The sequence below is a fragment of the Lepisosteus platostomus genome, chromosome 5 (assembly GCF_059453375.1).
Source record: "Lepisosteus platostomus isolate fLepPlt1 chromosome 5, fLepPlt1.hap1, whole genome shotgun sequence".
Taxonomy (NCBI): domain Eukaryota; kingdom Metazoa; phylum Chordata; class Actinopteri; order Semionotiformes; family Lepisosteidae; genus Lepisosteus; species Lepisosteus platostomus.
This window is the reverse complement of record NC_142615.1, coordinates 37,058,051-37,074,346: the sequence shown is the minus strand read 5'-3', so window position 1 is coordinate 37,074,346 and position 16,296 is coordinate 37,058,051. Positions and strand designations below refer to the sequence as shown.

General features: G+C 44.7%; 1 non-coding gene across 1 annotated transcript; it reads right to left on the bottom strand.

Annotated features, from left to right (window-relative positions):
- Positions 1 to 3,591: 3,591 nt before the first annotated feature.
- trnae-uuc (transfer RNA glutamic acid (anticodon UUC)) lies at positions 3,592 to 3,663 on the bottom strand. Its single transcript has one exon. It is a non-coding gene; the product is annotated as a tRNA-Glu (tRNA).
- Between the last annotated feature and the right edge of the window lie 12,633 nt (positions 3,664 to 16,296).

Here is a 16,296-nt window from a genome sequence, read left to right as displayed (position 1 = left end):
GTAGCACAAATGTTACTTTCTAATAAAGACAAAAAGAAACTGTTTTGTGTCTCATGGCGATCCTCCTCTCGATCCTAATGAAATGTTTAATATGATCCCTTGAGAAAAAAAGGTGTCAATATCCGCCTGGAATGATTGATGCCCCATCAAACATTTTGTAATATCTCCGGAAGCTCATACTGTAGAAACCTGATTCGTGGCTTAAATTCAAGGTAAACAAGACTAAGGAAACGAGTTGAAAACTTGATGTCGAACTGTGATTTAAATCACCCAAAACATTGCACAACATTGGGCAGTATGTGCCAGAAACAGATAGCTCAGTTGGTAGAGCAGAGGACTGTAATGGAAATAGCGAAGCATCCTTAGGTTGCTGGTTTGACTCTGGCTTGGAGGAATGTGCCTCTTGTGTACTTCAATCAAAGAGTTGAAATAGCAAATGTTTTTCACTCAGACGTTGATCAAAAGCTCAATAAACCACGAAGCAGAGGCTCTTGTTCCGAATTCAACTCCCGTCTGATTGTCTTGTTTTGGCCAAAATCTGATCTTTGAATTCAGGGACTACTCTGTCTGCTTTGTAATTCAAAAGTATATACAAATGTCACATTTTTTTTTTGTAGATATAAAGGTGTTCTCTGTTTTCAAAGGATAGGTACTTAATTGGCATAATGATTTGGTATTGATTTTGTATTGTTATATTATTAAATTTGTGTTTTTTGTGTTTTTAACGTATTGTGAACTTATTTTTTAAACAAATGCTTACAAAGGCAAACAAGGCCCACATCTGTTTATACCAGCGGTGAATTGTACATTTTTATTTACAAGCTACTCTGCACTTTTGGTAGTGTAACAGGTTTGATATAAAGTGGCAAAAATATAAAAGGGGAAAATACCCCGGACTGCGTGTAAAGCCCTCGTTGTGACTCTTTTTTATTGTTAAATACGGCGTCCTGTGCACGAAATGTTGCAGAAACACAATCTGATATTTTAATAACTATTATTTTAATAATTTGATAAGTATGAGGCCCCGGATCCAAATATCCAAATATTCAGTTCTTATTTTTGTAAGTGATACCTTCCTCTCATGGATTTTGAATCAAATTTGATCTTTGTACATTACATTTTACATTGAAAAAAACAAGCATACCTAATCCACCAACGGACAGAGCAATCTTTTATGTTGCCTTCCAGAGCTTCCAGCTTGTGATGGATTTGTATGGGTGTCTGTATGATACCACTACAGCACTGGTGCAGGTGTAAAATCCACTTTCTCACGACTTTTTCAGTGTCTTCTCCTCTCACAAATGGTCCGAAGCACAGGAGCCAATATTAGAGAAAACAACAGGTGTTTAAACAGAGTATGTCCAAATGTCTGCGACAACGCATTGTCATTTTGTATAAACGCAAATGGTTCATCATTTAAAAGCCAACAACGTTCTTTTTCTCCCTGGCGCTAATAAGCTACAGTACCACACATGCGAGCTGTTGAGTGAAAGAAAATTCATATGTGCGTAGGAAGGCAGAATAAAATCCAGAACTGTACTGGTGATAGCGATAAACAGGGCCCATGTTCAAAATAAAACGTTATTGTATAAAACATTAAGATTCATAAATATATTTTTTTAATCATGCAAAGTGTCTGTTAAACCATTCATGAACGAGTTTTAGACAAAAAAACACACCATTATATGAGAAAATATATTTACTATATGTGCATTTAACTTACTTTTTAACAATTTCAATTTCAAGGTCGATGAAAATTGTTGCCCTGCTTTTTTTCATAAATACACAAGCTTGTTATGTCTTATGTCAGAAATAAACTGCATGAAATTCGATAAAGCAACAAAAAGTAAGCGCCACAAAGACGACAAACATTTGCGTTTATATTGCACTGTTATCTCGAGCCTTTAAACTTACTTTAAACGCAATTTTCTCTGTAGTTCTAAGGCTTTGTCATTTAGGTTTGCTGTTTTTTTGTACATGTAAAAAAAGTCACTAAATGATACGAAACATAAAAGCTCCAATTGTAAACAATTGACCATTCATATTCCTGAATTTTAAACCTATGGAGTATTTTAAACCTTGTCTTCGTATTTGTGGATAATAGAGCTCCTTTTCAAAAGCTGTCACTATGGATTAGTGCTTAGGTTTCCTGTTTTTTTTACCCAGGCGGTCCAGGTTTGGCTCTTGGTATAGGAGCGCGTCTGTGTTGCCTTCTGAATTTCAAATGAGCAGCTCAGTGCAGAAAGGAGCACGTAGATCAGCATGTACATTTGTCTGGACAGTAGAATTTTCAGAAAGTGTAGTTGGATTATAGCACGTGCCCCTGACGATGTTATTGATACGTCATATGTGCTCTTTTTTGTATAATATTTATTTTTGTTGTTCAAATAAAAAACGGTTTCTCCGTTTTCCTCTTCCTGTCGTTGTCAGCGAGCACAACAAGACGGGAAAAATGCAAGGGGGGGAAGAGGAAGCGGCTGTCAGGAGCCTTCTACCTCCTTTTGCTTTCACTTCTCTGTGTTTCTTTCCACAACGCCGTGCACCTTTTCATTGCTCTCACTTTCAGAGCCTCCGCACACCACACGACTCGACATCAGAACGCGCATTGAAGTGAAAGCAGGAAGCACTGCGACATGCACTGTGCAGATCCAGCCACACTAAGAGGTGAGTGGGTCTGTTCGATGCACAAAGAACGCATTGATACGCGTCAAAGGCAAGTCATTCCGAGTTGGTCGTTTGTGTTTTCCGTTCAGACGCGAAATGCTGAAATGATCTCTCGGCTCCTCGGTTGTCATTTCTGCTCCGTAAAGGAATCACAGCATGCGTCGGCTTCCAGCACGGTGGGTCGGAACACGATGCCGGGGGTTGGAGAGAGCGATGTCTTCCTCGTTAGTATAGGACCTGTCACGCGGACCAGTCACCTGTCCCCACCTGTCACGCGGGAGACCGGGGTACATCAGGACGCGCATTGAAGTGAAAGCAGGATGCGCTGCGACATGCACTGTGCAGATCCCGCCACACTAGGCGAATCCCCAATCCCCTTTTGTGCGTGGCGACAAAAGAAGTCTGTTTCTGCCCGGTTTTGAACCGGGTACCTTTCGCGTGTGAGGCGAATGTGATAACCACTACACTACGGAAATGGTGGTAAGACGTGCCAGAGGCCCAGCGCTGAGCTTCGCCAATGCGATTCAGCTGCTTCCAGTGCCTTTATTGGAGTGCGCTGATGGACCGTGCTCTCTCTCCAGAGACCAGCAAGCCTGTCATGGACGGAGCAGGAAAGGCGGCGCCACATTCTACAGCCCTCTCCACGCAATCGACGAAATCGGGCTACTGAAGTGGAGAAAATCGCCTCTCCAGAAAGTGCAAATATCATCTTGGAGAGTATAAATCCTATTGCCGAAAGTCAGCCCTGTCTACCAGAGTAACCCTCCCACCTCCTGCAGCGATGATCAGCTCGTCTCACACGCGAGAAGTTTCGGCAGGAAACAAGCGCCCCCTCTTCTCGCACGTTTTGCACGTTCCAGTAGTTTTTATGCGGCTCATTCGTACACGGTGCTGATCTTTTGGAAAGCAGGAGGCAAAACTGACACGTTCCTATACCGGGAGTTGAACCCAGGCCGCCTGGGTGAAAACCAGGAATCTTAACCGCTAGACCATATGGGAGCGCACAGCTCTGCTGTTCCAGGCATCATGCAAGCAAACTGCATAAATATGAGAAAACACGCAAGAGAGTTGTCACTCAGAGTGTCGAAGGGTCGATGTATACTGGGGCTCAGTTGAAATGCAACGTCAGGACTTTTCCGAATTATGTCACACGAAGAGAGCACAGCCCTTTCCGCCCTGCCACGTGTGTCTCGGTAACTCGCTGTGATCGTATAGTGGTCAGTACTTTGCGTTGTGGCCGCAACAACCCCGGTTTGAATCTGGGTCACGGCAGAATAGGGGCGTCTGCTTTTACTACTTGCACGAATGAAGCCAAAAAAAAGCCAATCGATGTGAACGAACGGCGCTTTACAGAGGAGTACTGCCTGACTGGATCGTTGATGAACGACAGAGGCCACTCCGACCTCTTTTCGGTTTTCTTCAATGACTTACTAAGGATCTTCTTCACATTCGCCCATGCAGGGGAAGCCAGTTACACCAAAGCAAACGCAGGAAAGTGCATTTCAAGCAGAGACCAGGAGGGACTTGTTTACACCAAGAGTGGTTGGAGTATGGAACAATACGGCTAGCCCTGTTGCTGGAGTCGATTCTTGATGAGATTTTGGGCTCACTAAGAGGCCCCTGCTGGATGCTAATCTTTCTGTTGTTCTTGCAGGTCCTGCGCTGCTTTTGAGCTGACAGGGCTCGTCCTGGTCTGTCGGCACAGCCCAATTGCAAATGATTGGCTCCGCATACAGAAGGAACGTGCATTTGGTACAAGAGTGCATGAAGGCACCGGAAATACATTGGGAACAAATGACCGGTCGCTCAAGACCTCTGTGAAGTACAGGAGCGTGCAAAACGAGGCTGTTTCCACCCGGTCTCGAACCGGGGACCTTTTGCGGGTTAGATGGACGTGATAGCCGCTACACTACGGAAAACTGCAGGGACTGGTGCTGGTGTCTCGCTTGCGTTTTGGGCTGAGAAAGGGACGCGTCACTTTAGGCAGGGGGCGCTGGAGAGAGGAACAAAGGGCGCGATGAAACAAAATGCCGAAACCCGGGATCGAACCAGGGACCTTTAGATCTTCAGTCTAACGCTCTCCCAGCTGAACAATTTTCAGCGGTGCACAGAGCACACAGCCACCTGCTCCAGCTTTCCTGTGTTGCGGCATGAGCGCACCAAGAGGAGCGGGAGAGTGTTGCAGGAACGTCATTCAGAAGGAAAGCCACCCAGCTGCGCCCTCTGAGCTCTGTCCAGCGCATCTTCCTCGCATGGACTCCTGCCTGCGATGGGCAGGAAACAATTAGCAAGAACAGAACAACACCCCATGGGTGTCTCATGACCACACCTTAGGTTGTGACACGTGCAGGTGTGAGGGGTTGCCGGGCTACTTTGGAGCAGAGCTTGGGCGGAGGGGGGGAGGGAAAGCAGACAAAGAGGTGACACCTCAAGGTCTGCACGATCACAGCTCTCCGCCGCCCCAGGCTTCCACTCGATAAGCTACTGGACACACCAGCCCCTCCTCACACAGACCGTGGAAAAGCCCCCGAGTGGGAGGGCTTTCTCTTCCTCCCAGGAGCTCTTGGACACGACGCACAGACAGAGCGACGGGAACCGCTGCCTGCAAACACGGCTCCAGGCGGGACTCCACTCCGCAGGAGCCGCAGAGCAGAGGAGAGGGGGGCAGCTTAGCTCCTGTGCAGAGACTAGAGGTGTTGTTGCTGCGGACGCTGTCTTTTTTTTCTCGGGGTTAGAGTGAATGTTGAGTTGCCGTTAGAAATGAAGCAGAGCACTTCAACGGTACTGGTGCGTGTGTGTGTGCCCTGGTGATTCTGGGAGACAGATCGAACCTGGTGTCGAAGAAAACTCAGTCTTTACTCAGGTTAGGAGATTGTCAACAGAGATCTTTAATACAATCAGCTGAAGGGGAGCACATCACAGAGATAGGGTTTCCCCTAGCACTCAAGACATGCTCACTGGACTGAAGCTTTACTTTCCTTTTTATACATTAAAACTAGGCAAGACTTTTACATATCAAAGGAACATACAGGGAAAGGGGCAGTGTCAGAAGTCAAACAAACAGGACAAGGAGATGACATTTGTCATCCTACAATCTGTTTCATATCTCTCTGGTTGAATGGGTGTGAGGAATCACAGGCTTTAGTTTGCACCTAAGACAGTGGTCTTAGGTGCAAACAGAAAACCTTTCCTGTGCATAGTCACTGTCCTGACCTTTTGACTCGATCTTCCACACTGGGCTAAAAGAGAGGGGGCTTAGCCCTCTTCCATTTGCTAGTTCAAAGTTGTACAACCCATTTGTATCTGCTAGGCGGCGCAGTCGTCGTGCACAAAGAACACTTTGAAAAGCATTAAAAGTTTGTGTTTTCGAAATGCTGAATTGCTGCGAGATGCTGAAATGATCTCACGGCTCCTCGGTTGTCATTTCTGCTCCGTAAAGGAATCACAGCACGCGTCAGCTCCAGCATGGTGGGTCGGGACACGATGCCGGGGGTCGAATAGCACGACGTCTTCCTTGTTAGCATAGTGGTGAGTATCCCCGCCTATCACGTGGGAGACTGGGGTTTGATTCCCTGACGGGGAGTTGGTCTTCTTCTACCTCCTTAGAGAAAGGACTGCCTTTCACTTCTCTGTGTCTTCTTTCACAGCGCTGTGCACCTTTTCATTGCTCTCGCTTTCAGAGCCTCTGCACAGCACACGACTCGACATAAGGACGCACATTGAAGTGAAAGCAGGAAGCGCTGCGACATGCACTGTGCAGATCCCACCACACTAAGAGGTGAGTGGGTCTGTTTGATCACAGCGCTAGGCAAATCCCCAAACAGTGTGCGTGGCCACAAAAGAAGCCGATCTGTTTCGAAGCGGGGACCTTTTCCACCCCGCCATGTGTGTCTTGGTAACTCGCCGTGATCGTATAGTGGTCAGTACTTTGCGTTGTGGCTGCAACAACCCCGGTTCGACTCCGGGTCCCGGCAGAATAGGGGCATCTGCTTTTACTACATGCACGAATGAAGGCAAAAAAAAGCCAATTGATGTGAACGAACGGCGCTTTACAGAGGAGTACTGCCTGACTGGATCGTTGATGAACGACAGAGGCCACTCCGACCTCTTCTCGGTTTTCTTCAATGACTTACTAAGGATCTTCTTCACATTTGCCCATGCAGGGGAAGCCAGTTACACCAAAGCAAACGCAGGAAAGTGCATTTCAAGCAGAGACCAGAAGGGACCTGTTTACACCAAGAGTGGTCGGAGTATGGAACAATACATCTAGCCCTGTTGCTGGAGTCGATTCTTGATGAGATTTTGGGCTCACTAAGAGGCCCCTGCTGGATGCTAACCTTTCTGTTGTTCTTGCAGGTCCTGCGCTGCTTTTGAGCCGACAGAGCTCGTCTTGGTCTGTCGGCACAGCCCAATTGCAAATGATCGGCTCCGCGTACAGAAGGAACGTGCGTTTGGTACAAGAGTGCATGAAGGCACCGGAAATACATTGGAAACAAATGACCGGTGGCTCAAGACCTCAGTGAAGTACAGGAGCTTGCAAAATGAACCCATTTCCACCCAGTCTCGAACCAGGGACCTTTCACATGTGAGGCAATCATGAGAACCGCAACACTACAGAAACCTGGAGATATCACTACTTGTGTCTTGCTTGTATTTCGGGCTGAGAAAGGGAAGCGTCACTTTAGGCAGGGGGCGTTGGAGAGAGGAACAAAGGGCGCAATGAAACAAAATTCCAAAACCCGGGATCTCCTCCCTATTTTGCAGTGAGCACTATATTTTTCATTTTCTACCCATGTATTTTCCTTGCTATTTTACTGTCCCTTTCCCCCCACGCAGAGACGGAAAACATGCCGAAACCCTGTTTCACTCTGTGTTTGTGCAACGTACGTCTGTGCATGGAAAATAAATCATGCAGCTGCAGTGGCGCAATCAGTCAGTGCGTGGTGCTTATACGGCAGCGCCCAGCGGAGTTATGCTGAGGTTGTGAGTTTGAGTTTTACCTGGAGCAGTGTAGCCTGTGCCTTTAGCTACTGAAAGCAACTCTTGAGTTTAGGTGCTCTTAAGTATTTGTTGGAGATCAGGTCTAAATTATCATGAATGAAACAAGTAAAGGTTTACTCTGTACCACACCCAAAGAAGGCTCCACTGCCCGAAACGTTGTTCAGCATGGAATAAACCTTTACTCGTTCCTTTGCAGCCTATGCATGCTGACACAGCTACTTACTTAAATTACCATCAGCTGTGGACCCTCAGCTTTTCTGTACACAGGTAGATGAGAGATATCTTCTTAGACGAGAGGAGCACGATGGAGTACCGAAAACTTGAAAAAGCTCTCGCAGTTAGATTCTGTGTTTTTGTTGTTCCCCAGATATGTTTTTAATGTTCTGTTTCATTTTGTTTTGCAGTGAGCACTGTTTTTTCATTTTCTTCCCTTGTATTTTCCTTGCTATTTTACTGTCCCTTGCCCCCCAGGTGGAGACAGAAAACATCCCAAAACCTTGTTTCACCCTGTGTTTGTGCAACGTCAGCCTGCGCAGGTCTTAAGCTTCTGAAAGCAACCAGTTTAGATGCTGCTACGTATAGGTTGTCCTTAACAGCTTATGTAGTGGGATTGTAGTCTGTTAGGTATTTGCTGGCGATCCGGTCTAAATTAACATCAAAGGAACAGGTAAAGGGTTTATTCCACGTCACACCCGAAGAAGGGTCGACGTCGTGTTTCCTTCTCTTTTCAGCATGGAATAAACCTATACTTTTTCCTTTGCAGCCCATGCATGCTGACGCAGGTCACTACTTAATTTCCCATCAGCTGTGGACCTCCTGCTGATCTGTACACAGATAGATGAGAGATATCTTCTTAGACAAGAGGTATACTGGGACTAAGGGAGCACGATGGAGTACCCAAGACTTGAAAAGGCTCTCACATTAGATTCTGTTTATGTTGTTTCCCAGATTTGTTTTTAATTTTCTTTTTGTTTTGAAGTTGTTCCTGTAAGTATTTTTTTTTAAATTGTATTTTCTGTAGTAGTTAGACTACTACAGTTATTTTTCCTAGGTTCATTTGGCTTTGTGTTTGTTGTGTTTTTGGGTTTCGGGTTTTTTCTATTGATAGGACCCCACGCATTACTGTGGGACTAGTTAATTAAGTTCTTACATTGTACCTGAAATTACCACATAAACTACTACTCTGTTTTTCTTTTTCTAAAAAAGGCACAAATGATGTTTTTTTTTCTTGCGGCTGATTGGAAACAACCCTACAACGGGTCATTGCAACGACCATGGCCGCTGAAATTTGTCAGCAGCTCTGTACTATACCTGTTCTCAATTGCAACAAACCTAAAATAACATCTTCTGCCCATTAGTTGTTAGCGATGTAGGAGACTAACTTAAACCATGTCTTCAAAGGGTTTAAGTCACTCAGTAGTGGAACACCTGTTGCTGTCCATAACGACAAACTCTGCATGGCAAGTGAGTGTAAGAGGACCCGGGGAAGAGTCATTTATAACCGGTATTTCCGGAACGAAACGCTGAAGATACTCGATATAGACCTGGGCAAGATGGCCACCCAGGATAACCAGCTGACCTGCTATTGGGGAAAGCCTACGCAGCGAAACAGGGAGACACAGCTGAACGACATTAGGAAACAGGATATAAATGCCCCAGAAGCGATGAGCCGGCGCTGAAGCCGATAAGGTGAAAGCGTTTTGGAGAAAGGAGAGATTTAGGAGTGTACTGGAAGGAATTAAAGAATAACGGACTATTGGATTCGGTTTTGGACAAAGATTACGGATTATGGCTTGGATACAGCGCAGAGTAGTGTGGACATACGGATTTAGGAATTTGGATTGTTTAAGGATACTGACAACGGATTGTGGATCAGATTTAGAGAGACATACCAACGAAGAAGACCAGTGTGGTGTGAGTTAGATCTCTTTTACACCTATTTTCACCCGGCGACACAACAGGAAGAAGGGCACTGTGCTGATTTGATCCCAGAATCTCTTGTTTACTAGACACACACGTTAACCAGCTAAACCACAGAACCCAAACTGCTCTAGGGCCGCTGTACAATGGCTGACCCTGCGCTCTGACCCCAAGCTTCTCTCTCCCTGTCTGTGTGTTTCATGGAGAGCAAGCTGGGGTATGCGAAAATTTGAATTCCTAAATTCCTGATGAATGAAAAGATGAATTCCTAGAAATTGTATAGGGCCAATAAAGTGATCATATCTTTTCTACACTGAGCTGCTTATTTGGAAACCCAAAGGCGATAGAGATATGTTCTTATACTGGAAGTCAAACCCAGGCCTCCTGGGTGAAAACCAGGAATCTTAACTGCTAGGCTAACCGGGTCATTCTATGCATAACGCAAGCAAACTGTAGTTCCTGTCTCTATGGCGTGCTTGCTAGAGAGCTAGCCGACAACCAGAGCGCTGCAGAGTCTAAACAGAAGGCCACAACTGCATTCAATATATTCGCACCAGAACTTGAACACAGATATACACCTGATGAAAATCTTGCCACATTATAAACTTGCAGACCTGGGTCTCAGTTAATTTTGGTAGCCTTAGCCAATCAAAGCCTGTATGGCTACCAATTATTTACAAATAATTGTCCAATCACAGTCTCTGCTCTCATTCCTGGTAGTTTTCACTGAATAACAGCCCTCCCTGCTGCCAATCATGAAGTGGGGAGTTTATCCAGTTGTGTGCCAGTTAATCAATCAAGTGGTTTTTCAAACTAGAAGTGCCAGAACCCGGGGGCTCGATGTGTTTCTTTGTCCTTTTTTAAAATAAGCTTCTCCGGAGCTGTTAGAAATAAATCTAAATAGGTACGTTGTATTTTAACAAATCTGGCGTTTGACTCAATTAAGGGGTGTCTCCGTCTGCTTTGTAATTAAAAAAAATAGGTAAAAATTTTAAGTGAAGCTTGATGTATATGAGGGTATTCTGTGTTTTTACGAGTTCGGTACTTAATTGACATTTTAGTTTGGATTTTGAATCACTATCATGTCATGCTCAGGGTGGGACCAGCTACTTTCTTCACAGAAATGTTCACATACTATAAACAAGTAAACCACGTACACTCAGGAAAACAATCTCAATTTCAATTTCTCCTCTAGTCTATTTTGATCAATCAGGTGATTGATATTATTGATATATTATCTTATCTGTATTATTGACCGAGCTCACGTATTTGTTGTAGAGTATTTCTATTCTTGAGAGAACAGCTGTACTACTGTAGTATTAACAGGGACTCTGTGTTAAGTACTATCTCCATTGTTGTAACCACTTCAATCAATTCAGAGTACCGGGGTAGGCAGAGCACAAGGGCACAAGACAGGATATGCCCTGAATGGGACGCCACAGACACACCCTCACACCAGGGCCGGTTTTCTCAGAAGCTAATTAACTAAACACAAGCGAACAAGGGGAGTACATGCACATACCTAGGGAGCAGATCGAACGCCAGGAACTGAACCCAGCAATGCTAGCCTCTGCACTGCCTCGTCACCCTGACAGAGATATAGTATAGAATAATCCACAACACAAGTCATATTGATCTCCCTTCATCCTTTATTTCTTATCTACTTTCTGGTTTATCGATTCTCTCTTCCTAGTGTGGTGACTCCTTTCCTCTTGATTCTCAACTTTATTTCAGTATTCTTTCAGCTCCCTTCTCTTCATTCTAGTCTGGTGAGAAGTCAGGCTCCAAACAATAGCTTGAACAGTTTCTGCAATCTGCAAACATGAATAATAATAATAAATTATGCTCCTTCTACTAATGATATCACTCCTCCTGCTGCTTACAACAGTAAACCCCCCCTTATGTTTATAGTACTGATGACACTACTAGTGCTCTGAATAATATCACAGCTGTTTCTAGTGCTGCTCCTGCTAAACCTATAGTCTGGTCTTACCTCCAGGCTGTTCTTCACCTCCTTCACTCTCTTCTTCTGAGCTTTCATTTCTCTCTTCTTCTCTTTCTCCACTTCCCATCTCCTCTTCTCCACCTCCTGCTTCATCTGTTCCTTCTCCTTCTTTTTAAAGATTTTCCTTGTCTTCTCCTCCTCTTTTTCCAAAACTCTCCTCCTCTTCATCTCCCTCTTTTCCATGATTTTCCCCCTCTTCTCCTCCTGCTTCATCTGTTTCTTTTCCTCCTTTTTCCTCCTAGAATCTGTACAGTTGACTCTACACAAGGACAGAGGTTCTGTTCGCTTCTCACCTGTTTCTGAATCTCAGGAGCTCTGATGTTCCTCGAAGAAGAGGGCTCTTCCAGGTGTTGATGGGGGTGGCATGGAGCAGTCAGGAGGGTGTTTGTACAGATGAGACTATACAGTGTGTCCAATAAGAGTCTGTACAGGTGAGACTATACAGTGTATCTAGTAAGAGTCTATCCAGATGAGTTTATACAGTGTGTCCAATAAGAGCCTGTACAGGTGACTCCACACAAGGACAGAGGTTCTGTTCACTTCTCACCTGTCTCTGAGTCTCAGGAACTTTGAAGTTCCTCAAAGGAGGGGGCTTCTCCAGGGTTTGATGGGGGTGGCATGGCACAGTCACCAGGGGTTTCTCTGAGCTCAGATGATTGAGGAGGGAGGGCCCAGGGGCGCCGAGGTCCAGGAGAGGGAGGGATGAACATCTTGTTTTTTTTAACAGCCTCGCCCATCTGGATTGTGAGTCTCCTTGGCTGTGGAGACTGAAGACACACAGAAGACCTTTCAGTTCCTGCTGAGTCCCACAACAAGTCAGACTGTCCTGAGACTAACATTAACCTGCTATTCACAGACCTCAGCTACAGGGACTCCCAGGTACTTCTGCAAGATGAGGTCGAGCTCTGCTGCAGACTGGCCGAAGCACTTGTCCACCTCAGAGAAGTCACACCTGACCTTCGTGTTTTCGAAGTAGGACTTCAGTGTCTCCTTCGCCTCCTCCTAGTCATCCTGCTTCATGATTCCTGTGCCCTGGAAGAAAATCCTAGGAAAATGAGGAGAGAGAATCAGGCAACATGTCCTGACCATGTCTGCTCCTGTCAAACCAAACCTCCATTATCAGAGCTCCAGTTGTGTTGCCTGTTGTCTTCACTGTTTTAATTTTGGGATTTGGTAAAATTTCTTATCATATCCTCTGTGAAACTTCACTAACTCAGTACCAACTCCTGTACCAGAGAGAGAGAACAAAGAGTGAATCATCATCATACCTCCACAGCGCCAGACAGGAGATGCAGCCTAGGGGTGGAACTGTGGTATCTCTAAAGCCAAAAGAGAGGGGGAGGGGGTCACCCCACTGTTAATAGAGCCAATAGAGAGAGAGAGACACCCCACTGTTAATAGAGCCATTAGAGAGAGAGAGACACCCCACTGTTAATAGAGCCATTAGAGAGAGGGGGAGTAACCCCACTGTTGCCATCGATGACCAAGAGTCTCACCACCCACTCTATGATGCCCCCAAGTGGTGATCTGTAAGCGGTGTTTCTTTCAGCCACCCACTTGAAATAACAGCTGGCTGGTGTCCCAGCCCAGCTCCTGTCTCTCTCCCCTTGGATCTGGGAGATTTCCAGGTTGAGTGGGGTGACGCAGGTATCTTGGAAAGCTGAGGGGGTCAGGAGAGTTGCCCCAGCCCCTCTACCGCCCTGATACCACAGTGTAAGCTGGACAAGGGGAGGGGTTTCAGGGACTCACCAATCCCACATAGGCTGCCTCCGATCCAAACTTGGCCAGGACCTCATCGTACAACTCCAGGCAATCCAGCTGGATGGAAGACATCGCATTCTGAGCCCAGGTCTGCAGCCGGCTCTCCTAAACCTAGAGCAGCCCCTCCAGTTCGACCTGCAGTACCTCTCTGAGCCACCACAGGGCAGCCGGGGCCTTACCTACACTCTTACCTACAGTTACACTATAACTAACACTTACACAAATACTGCCAATATTACAACAGTAACACTGCAATTAAGGCTTACAGTATCATTATTACTAACAATAACACAAACATAGTAGTACACTAATAATACCAATAATTACAGTAATACTATCAAAAGAACTAACATGACAATGAGTATTTATATTCAGACACTAACACTATGATTATCACTAATATTAACATGAATACTAGCATTAAAACTTAAATTAAAAGTAGCTCTATCATCACTAATTCTCACTTGAATACTAGTATTCAGTAGTGCTATCATCATTAATACTCACATAGACACACAGACACTACACATACTCATGGACACACACCCACACACATCAAACACTCACAAACACCCACAAACACCCACACACCCACAGACACCACATACTCTAATAGTGATAAAAACACAGCACTCACAGATTTCTGTTTGTTGGTCTGGACTCTAGAAAGTTCTAAAGTACTCTAGAAATTTGCAAGCGACTCTGGACCTCAACACCTGTTGATGGGTCACTTCTGTCAGACACAGCATTGGAGCCCAAGCCCACCTACACACACATTCACACACAATGACAGATATACACCCACACATTCACACACATTATGACATACTGACAGCCACACACTCACACACACACTCACAGATACAAACTCACAGACACACATTCACAGACACACATAGACACAACACACACTCGCAGGCACCACACACATTTATACACACAATCAGACACTCACACACATAGATACTACTAATACTTACAGACACACACCCACACACTGATACACACCACACACTTGCAGACACACACCCACACACTAACAGACACACACCTGGTACGACAGACATATCACACTGACAGACACATATTCTCACACTCTAGTAACGTCTAATGGGCAGCAGCTGTTATTTTAGGTTTGTTGCAATTGAGAACAGGTTTGGTACAGAACTGCTGACAAATTTCAGCAGCCAGTTTGTTGCAACTGACCCGTTGTAGCTACCAATCAGCAGCAAGGAGAAACAAACATTAGTTTTGCCTTTTTAAAAAAAAATGGAAAACAGAGTAGTAATTTATGTGGTAATTTCAGGTACAATGTAAGAACTTAATTAACTAGTTCCACAGTAATGCGTGGGGTCCTATCAATAGAAAAAAAAAATACTTGTAACCCGAAAACACAACAAACACAAAAGAGAAGTCTTCCGGGAACCTAGGTAAATCCCTGTAGTAGTCTAGCAACTATAAAAAAACAACCAAACACAACAACTTCAAAAGAAAAAGAACATTAAAAACAAATCTGGGGAACAACAAAAACACAGAATCTAATGCGAGAGCTTTATCAAGTCTTCAGTGCTCCTCTCTTCTCAGTAGACCTCTCTCATATATCCGTGTATAGATCAGCTGGAGGTCCACAGCTGATGGTAATTTAAGTAGGGAGCTGCGTCAGCATGCGTGGGCTTCAAAGGAAAAAGTCAAGGTTTATTCCATGCTGAAAAGAGAAGGAAACACAATATTTCAGCTGTGGAGCCTTATTTCATTGTGACTCAAAGTAAACCTTTACTTCTTCGTTTGATGTTAATTTATCTCCATCAGATACCAAAGAGTTTCTAAACTCAACAGTTGCTTTCAGTAGCTGAAGACACTGCTTCAGGTGAAGCTCAAACTCACAACCTCAGCATGTGCGCTGGTGTATAAGTACCACGCGCTGACCGATTGCGCCACTGGAGCTGTGTGAATTGTGCTCCTCATACAGACTGACGCTAGAGAAACACAGGGTGAAAACAGTTCTGGTTGTGGGTCTATCTCCACATGGGAAACACCAACATAGCAAGGAAAATACAAGAAAAGAAACTGAAAGAATTGTGCTAACAGCAAAGGGGGACGGAGGGAGGTGGTCGGACAAGTAAATCAGCCTGGCAGATTATTTGTAGCTTCACATCTTCCATCGATCACATAAAATTGCAGTAAAGCGATCTAAATATGACTCTGAAGTACTGGGAAAGATGATTATTCTGAGCGTGCCTCCCAGGGTCTGCTACGAGGCTGAAGTTGGCTTCTTATTCGCCAGCTTCTTATGCGAGTTTTTCGTTCCACCTTAAATGCAGCGGCTGTGATGTTATGTCGCCTTTCGCCTGTAGGTGGCTCTCTTCGACCAGTACTAATCCGGCTGGAATACTGTAGACAACTTCAGTGAAAGGGAATATCCAAACAAATAGCGACTCTCCAAATTATATTTTTGTATGGAATATATTTTAGAAAATCGCAAACCAATTTTAAAAACTCACCACAACACGGACTTACACTGGTAAAAAGGTGATTGTGCTTTCTGCTTATTGCTTCGGCCCTCCCCCCGATTATAAAAATGTCTCACAATTCTGACACCGAGGTGTGAGAGACAATGTAACAGACTATCAAAATCCGATAACGATATTTGCAGGGAATACGAGTGTTTTGAGAATGTTGAACTACAGCACGTAAAATTTGAGCTCCTTAGTCAATATCACCGGGAATGTCCAATAGTGACGAACATCAGTAGCTTCAAGGAAACTTAGACTCGTACATGGAGTTTTATCTTCTAATGGAGGGAGGGAGAATTCATTTATACTCTCATTGCTCATTAGCTAAACTATTTTAAAAATATGACACAGATTTGTTCGAGAAACTTGTAATTGCCTTAAAGAGAGTCTTCTTGAAGATGTGCACCAGCTAGCTCTCCACTGTCAATTGAC